The following is a 7,724-nucleotide window of genomic DNA, read 5'->3' on the forward strand; positions in this document are numbered from 1 at the left end:
ACGTGACACAATGCTGATGGCTATCGTAAAGGAAACGAGATAAGAACATGATGTTTATCGCAAAGAGAAACTCATCTTAGATTTTGTGATACAAAAACGCCTACACTTTAACCTCTGTGAGGGATTTCTTTGTTTTGGTCGGTTTTGATTATGATAATGATCGGAGACTGACGCAGATGTCTTGCATGAAGGCATGCTGTTCAACCACAGTGTAACTGATTCAGCCGTAACAGCTGGTGGCATCAGCTCTGTGAATCTTGTTTTACCAGTTGAACCTGTTCTCAAGAAATCCTTAGACGCGTGTATCAGTTGCGTTTATTGCGCCCGTGCGGGGAAGCATTCGTATTAGTGCCACAGTGTCGCTGGAGATCCATGCAAGTAAATGATAGCTGATCTGAATATGAATAGAAAACTCGTCTTTATTAAGACCTGATCCTCTAGCGTCTTCGATTCAGTTCTTCAATGACGCTCCAGAAATAGACTTCTGTTGAAATATAACGTCAAGACAAGGCCTTACACGTGTAGGTACAGTCAAGAATGGTCTTTTGTCAAGACAAGTAGTTATACATCACCTAACTACAATGTTAGAATGTCGTATATGTAATGAAAAAGAAAACAAATTTGTATAAAAAATAAACGGCAATTTTGTAACGTTTTCCGTACATCTGCCTCAAATAAAAGGTGTTGTTAATTAATAGTATTTCGTTCGCCACGCTCACATGCAAATGAAGGCCTAGAAAAAAATGCTACATTGTCTGAGTCTGAAGAAAATTCTTGTTATCATTATCACTTTCTGCGGCCTGCTGTTAGCTTTACACAAGTGCTCGCACTTTGCAACTTTCCAGGATACAACTTTTCACCTTCGAGCCCCTCCGAACTTGTTGCATTGGCTCGACGAGATCCCAGTTATCCGAGTGTTGTTCAAAGGCGATCGAACGCCTCGATGCCGGACGACCAACTTTCTCAAAAAATACAAAACTCGCAGAAAACACGAATCTCACGATCTCAGAATCCTCAACATTTCTCCCTTTTTTTAGATACCTGCTTAAAATGCAAAAAACAGAAATCACCCTCAAAGGGAAAAGCATATTTTAGAGAAATTATCTTGATTAGAAGCAGCATATGGATTTGGAGCAACCGACAACTATTATCAGAAGCAACTTTTTGGATTTTTGGAGCAACTGAGCAACTTTGAGAAATACAGGCAACTATGGGAAACCGAGCAACGGGAAAGCCCACCTGCTGTTCCCTTTAACCGATATGCAACTGATTCAGCTTTGAAAAACATGGTAAGACATGAATTTTTGTTAATCATGTTTTGACTATTTATCGAAACACACGATCTCTTTTGGTAATTAACACTGAACTCCGGGGCCGTCACCACCAAGGCGTGATTTTAATTTCGATTCTCTATGATAAATAGTCATGTCTCCCGATTTTTGAATAGACGCTATCAACTCATAAACACACACAAATTAATATCAAAAAATGGATAAAGGGCGAAATTCAGACTCGTCTCTTAGCTAACAGTTACTTTTGGCCTTGGCGAAAATTTATTGACGTTTATTTTCTTGTTGAAGCGTTTATCTAGTGTATCGATTCTAATAATTTGGATTTCGCATTTCCCTAGTTATTAAATCGATTTCCATTGAATAGTTTTCCGTATTTATGCCGGATACTGGTAAATTTGCGACTATTATCATTGTCTACAAAGAAAGGACGCCAGTTTAAAGCCTGATTGTTTTTGGGATTCTCTCGAAACCGTAAAACAAATAACGCTATTTATCTACTGATAGGGATATATCACTGAACAAGATAATTCGCATGTCCCTTCAACCACCGCATTGCTTATGGGAATTAAAATATCCAAGGTCTTCGAGCGATATCTAAAGCCGTGATTGATGTTAAATATTTTTTCATTGAAATAGCAGTAATGAGCAGATGAAACAATTTTTATGAATACAGAATAGAACAGTGAAAGAACGAGAAAATAACAATGATAAATATTCATTAGAAGTCAAAGTTTTGCTTTTCAAATATTAATTTGTATTTCCAGTTTGTGGAATCAGTACTGATTGAATATGCTTGAAATAGGTAGAAAATTTCAGCATTTACCATAACTCCTTTGTTTTTTTTTAAGCGAACCTGCATTCTAAGAATAAATTCTTCTCCGAAAAAGAGTCAAGTAATTCAACTTAAGCTTGTTCTTGAATCTAAACAGAACAGAGATTACTTTCAATAAACACTTGTAATTGTTTACATATTTTTGTTTTTCATCTTAAGATTTTACGAGCTATAATAATAACTGGTGTCTTGTTTTATTTTATCTGTCAATTGTATAAACGCTCGCCTCATGAAAAAAAAGGCGTAATAACTCTATGTTATGGTTAAATGGAAGATTTTCCAGCCGACAACAGTGCTAATTGTTTGCGCTAACATTATACGGTATCACGGGAAAATCTGCTGTTTTTGTATATTTTCTGACCGTTAAATCTCTCTCACCAGAGATTAATTTCTTCACGCAGACATCCTTATCCCGGCCACTATACACTTTAGACCAAACATTTTGCTTATCTAAGCCCCATACAAATGCTGTATTTCCAAATTTGGTGATGAAAATACCCACGCGAATTCTGTCATGGCCAAATTTACTCTGAGTTTTGCTCTTAGCAGCTCGAAAGGTTTTCAAAATTAATTGTTTTCTGTTGTTTATATGTTGCTGGAGATGGCTTCCCGCGTTTCGACTTTTAATTTCAAAGTGATGGTAACAGATGTTCACAAGCGAGTCTCAGGTGATTTTACGCGCGGGCGTGAAGGAAACGCTTTCTCAAATAAAACTTAAACACTGGGCAACATATTGGTTAAAAAAACTGTGGAAAACCGCCGCGGAACTTTCAAATCTTCAAAGGCGCCAATGTTGACAATGTTTACCACATTAATATTAACATTGGTAACTTTTTTCGCGTAATTGTTCCCTTATCAGACTGCAAAGCCCATTTAGTTGTCATTGAAAACCGATGTCGCGCAGATTGGACTAAAAATTGCCTTCAAGCACGAACTTTCAATAGGCAAAATTAAAAAGGCGTTCAAAAAATGTCTTTGTCAAAAAGGAAACAAGAGTAAACTTAATGTATCGTAGACGTTATTCGTGAAATCGGCGTTTTATTGTCGCAAAAAATATCTCATTGTTGGCTGATTTTTTTCTATCTGTATTTTTTTATATCTTGCTCCTCAGGGTTATGTGATAGAAGACATTTTGATTATCAACTTCATTAATGATTTACACTGCACCTTTGGCGTGATCAAGAATCATTTGTATTCCGTCACCACGACAAAGTCACTTTATTGAGAGGCGATGAAGTTGTTGTATGCAAATTAGTTGGCAACCAATCGCGTGGTGAAGCCTTTTCAGCGCAACGTGAATTTAAATTCAGCATTTTGCAGCGCTTAGCTGATCGTGCGAGAGTCGGCTAACACTGGGGGCGGGAAATCGCGAGATCGCGAACTGAGGAACCTTCGAACTCAAGGAAATGGGGAACAAGGGGACAAAACCAGGCAAAAAGACAAGTAAAAACAAGCTCTCGCCGGATGAAATCCAAGAGCTGCGATTATCAACCGAATTCACCGAAGATGAGCTACACACTTGGCATAAAGCGTTCAGGGAGAAGTGCCCGAATGGAAAAATGTCCGAAAAGAAATTCGCGGAAATCTACAAGAACCACTATTCCACTGGCGACGCCACCATTTTCGCGGGGCACGTTTTTCGCACATTCGACAAAAACAACGATGGAACAATTGACTTTCACGAGTTCATACAAGGTTTGTCCATAATATCCCGAGGGACGCAAGAGCAGAAACTTCGCTGGGCGTTCGAGATGTACGATTCTGATGGCAGCGGCTCGGTGTCTCGACGCGAAATGCTGGAGATTGTGCGAGGGATCTTCCGTCTGGCTGGCGATCGGGTAAATATGCCAAGAGATGAAAACACGCCAGAGAAGTTTACTAACAAGCTGTTTGCAAAGCTCGATCGTGACAATGATGGCACAATTACGCAGAATGAATTTGTACGCGGCATTCAGTGTTACCCTTCTCTTATGCGGTTATTGGATCCAGCCGGCGCGAAGTAAACTAAACTAATGGATTGCTATGCAGTGTTTACACTCAATATTACGCTACGTTCGAATTTACGGTGGAATAATTTCCCCGAGCTCGCATATGCACGGTAGTCTGTCGAAACGGTATGTTTCACTTGGTAATTGTAACGGATTTTTTTCCTTTGAAGCATGAAAACGGCTTTTAGTGAAGGTGTAAAAAGGAATGAGTCGGTGAAACATAAGGCACTAAATTTTCCGTTTGCACGAATTTAGGCTTTTGATGTGTATGTGTTGAATTCACGCGATTATCGGTCGCGTTTAACGAAAATGTTCGTCCATTAGATAAAAACACTAAAAGAGCCAGCCGGCTACCTAGTTATCATATCAAAGTAGCACACAATTTTAACTAAAAACCGGCGACGCTCCTGTAGATTTTTTCGAATGCCCGTCACAAATAATTTAACGTGGATAAATTTATGCGTCTCGTTTCTACTCATACAAATGAGTAACCCTTGGTGTCAACATTGTCTGAAATGCGTTTAATATTTTAGTTGTTTCACGCTTACCACTCTCAAATCATCGCTTTTGAACTTGGTCTTTCAAGCGCTAATATGAACAGCAAAACCTTAGCGTTGTGGAGGATCAACTCATTACACCATAGCCTGCGATTATTCAAAGCTGGCTCAGATCATTTGATCAAACCTTTTGAAATATTAAACAACGGAATAGTATTTAAATCTCGTGCGGTTAAACCAATTGCCCGTAGAAAAAACTAGAACAGCTTTCTTCGAGGCGTTCTGTTAATAAATAGGATTTTTCAACACAACAACAGTAAATTCCAGAGTTGATATAAATACTGAATTTTGTTTTAAAAAAGGTTTGTCTAAATCGCTAGTTTTTGTTTTAGAGATTGGCGGTGAATGCGAGAGAAAAATGAGGACTTCCTATCGCGAATGTAAATATTTTCACTTTTGTTTTATTTATGAAGTCACAGCTGTGTGTCACAGAATGGTAATTTTGAGCTTTTGAGGGCTTTGTTCTTTATAAATTGTGGACTGCAACATAAACCGACAAACGGGTCGAAAACCTGCAGTCTGACACCTTTATTTTTTTCGGACAATTGTTATCGAATAAGGCAAAATAAAAATTTAAAAACTTAACTGATTTGCAACCTAGAATTAGAGCAAAAGTGTGTGTATTTAGACTTACTTTCCGCGTCAAAATAGAAATTCCAATTTACCTGAGGGCTGTTTTACAATAATGTGTACATGTCACTCTTTGGAAAATATTTATTACATGTAATTATTTCTTGGATAAAAAATTTCTCGATCTAAATTTATTGACAGAAGTTCATAGTTGACAATAGTAACAACAATCGTAATAACAATAATTGAATGACTAGGAATATATAACATTGTAGTCGTAGTTTTAAATCAGCTTTTTCAGGGCTTCTTATTGTCGTTAGGGTTCACCCCGAAATTTTAAGACGGAATCCACTAGGAAGTCGAGTAATATTTATTAAAGTTGGACAAAAATCAAGTACCAGAACTTCGAAATTTGTTTTCGATGTTTGGTGTTGTTAGAAAAGATTTCTTTTGATAAGATATTTGAAGCAGTAACAAAAAAGTTTGCAATAAGGTGGAAATAATTCTGGTACAACAATTTCTTACCAGAGTCTGAGAAAATGATATTCAAAGATCACAAGCTATGGGCAAAAGCTCACATTTTTTAAGCGATTCATGGGAATTCAGTGGAACTTTGAAATTTGTTTTCGATGTTTGGTGTTGTTAGAAAAGATTTCTTTCGATAAGATATTTGAAGCAGTAACACAAAAGCTTGCAATCAGGTGTAAATAGTTTTGGTACATAATTTTGTCCAATAACTACTCGAAGTCCTGGCGGATTTCCTCTTAAGTTCTTTCAGTAACAGTGTTTTCTTTATAACTGATTGAAACATTAGCACACTAAGTTTCCTAGCAAAGACTTAGCTATGAGAGTATTTCTACGTTGAATTTCCATATGAATTGTATTCAACGCTTTTTGGCGATGTTAAAGCAAGTTAATGTTGAATAGTTCTATTTGTAACATTTGTTTTGTAATTTAACCTTAAGAGAGATGAAATAGTTCATCCCTATTCCGTTGAGAACTTTAGAATTGTACTTTCTTTAACTTTTAACTGACTTGTAAGTTTAGTAATAAAGAAATGTTTTACTTCACAAAAGTATTTTTTCTTCATTAAGTGTTAATTTATGCTATCCTTTCAAACATGTCAAATTAATATTGTTTGCAGAGTATTATGGTCTGTCATCAACGAGTACATATGTCGTGTTATGCAGTCTCTTTCCAAACGAGTTTCAAAATTTTTAAAACTTTAAAAATTTGCAACTGAGACTTTTAGAAAGTGTTTCCATAATTTATCATCCCTGTATCACCCAACTGGCGACCGAAATCTCAGTCAGAACATAGGCACATTTGCGGTTTTTTCCTTGTTATATAAAACAAGTGCAAACATGGTGCATCCAATTACTTAAAGGGACTACGTCACGGATTTTAACAGCTTTTTGAACAGCCAAAATTCACATTTATGTCGTAGGAAACTTAAAAATAATGATCCGTTTTTATTTTCAAGGTTTTTCCGCGCGCCTTCAAAACAATCCATATTTATAGCCGAAGTTTGATTTTTATCCCCAAATAAAGGTTTTATCTTCAGTTAAATATTCAAAGACAATGTTTTTCGAGGGTAAAGTTCCCTACCACTTATTTCAGAACAGTTTAGACCAAAACTCTGCGTATTTAGTTTTTGAAATATATAGCTTTAGATAAATGGTCAAATAATTTTGGGCTTTGGATTAGTTGTTAATTAGGGAAATCCGTGGTCTGTGAAAACGGTGCAGACAGATTTTGCCGCTGTTGGAGAAAACCGTCTGCGTTCTTTGACAAGTAAATGCATCGCATGCCATAATCACTTGAATTTTGTCTAGCCTTATTCTGATCGCTGGATGATAGTGCTAATTACAGGGTTCTAGGCCAATTAAATGTTGTATGACAAACTATGGGCTTTTAAAATCGAGGACGTAAGCCGAAAATCTCGCCAAAAATTGACGAAATATGGCTTTGTATTAATTGTTGTTTACCTTAGTGGGCTATTCTAAAAACCCGCCACAAAGGCGTCTGAATCTGATTGGCTGTTTAAAACCATGGATAGTAAAAGGAAAATACTTTATTTTTTACTATCCATGTTAAAACTTTTTCGTTTCACCACAATCTCGGCGCACGCGGACAATATTACAGCAATAATTATGTTAAGGCGAGGAGACCTCCAGAAACCACCAGGCTTATAGGGGAGGCCACCTCGGTTAGCAATGTGATTAGTAATTTAGTTGTGGAGGTGCGGTTAGTGGAATTGAAATTCCTAAAGCATGGATGCCCACGATCAAACAACACAGCAACAGGAGAACTGTACGACAGCGGACCGCCGAGGGAACAAATGGACACCGGAACAGCGAGGATCAAAATGCACCAATCACAGCTGTTGAAAACCAACCAATCACAGCGCAGCAACGCATAACCAGTCGACCTTATCGCCTGATAAAGACTAGCAGTGTGCAGTCGAAACGTCGCGATCTCCATC

General features: G+C 37.3%; 1 pseudogene; it reads left to right on the forward strand.

Moving 5' to 3' along the window:
* The first annotated feature begins 3,077 nt into the window (after window positions 1-3,077).
* Window positions 3,078-6,307, forward strand: LOC144654661 (hippocalcin-like protein 1 pseudogene; annotated as a pseudogene).
* Window positions 6,308-7,724: the final 1,417 nt, after the last annotated feature.

This window comes from Oculina patagonica, chromosome 5 (assembly GCF_052425735.1).
Source record: "Oculina patagonica isolate OP01 chromosome 5, crgOcupat, whole genome shotgun sequence".
NCBI lineage: Eukaryota > Metazoa > Cnidaria > Anthozoa > Scleractinia > Oculinidae > Oculina > Oculina patagonica.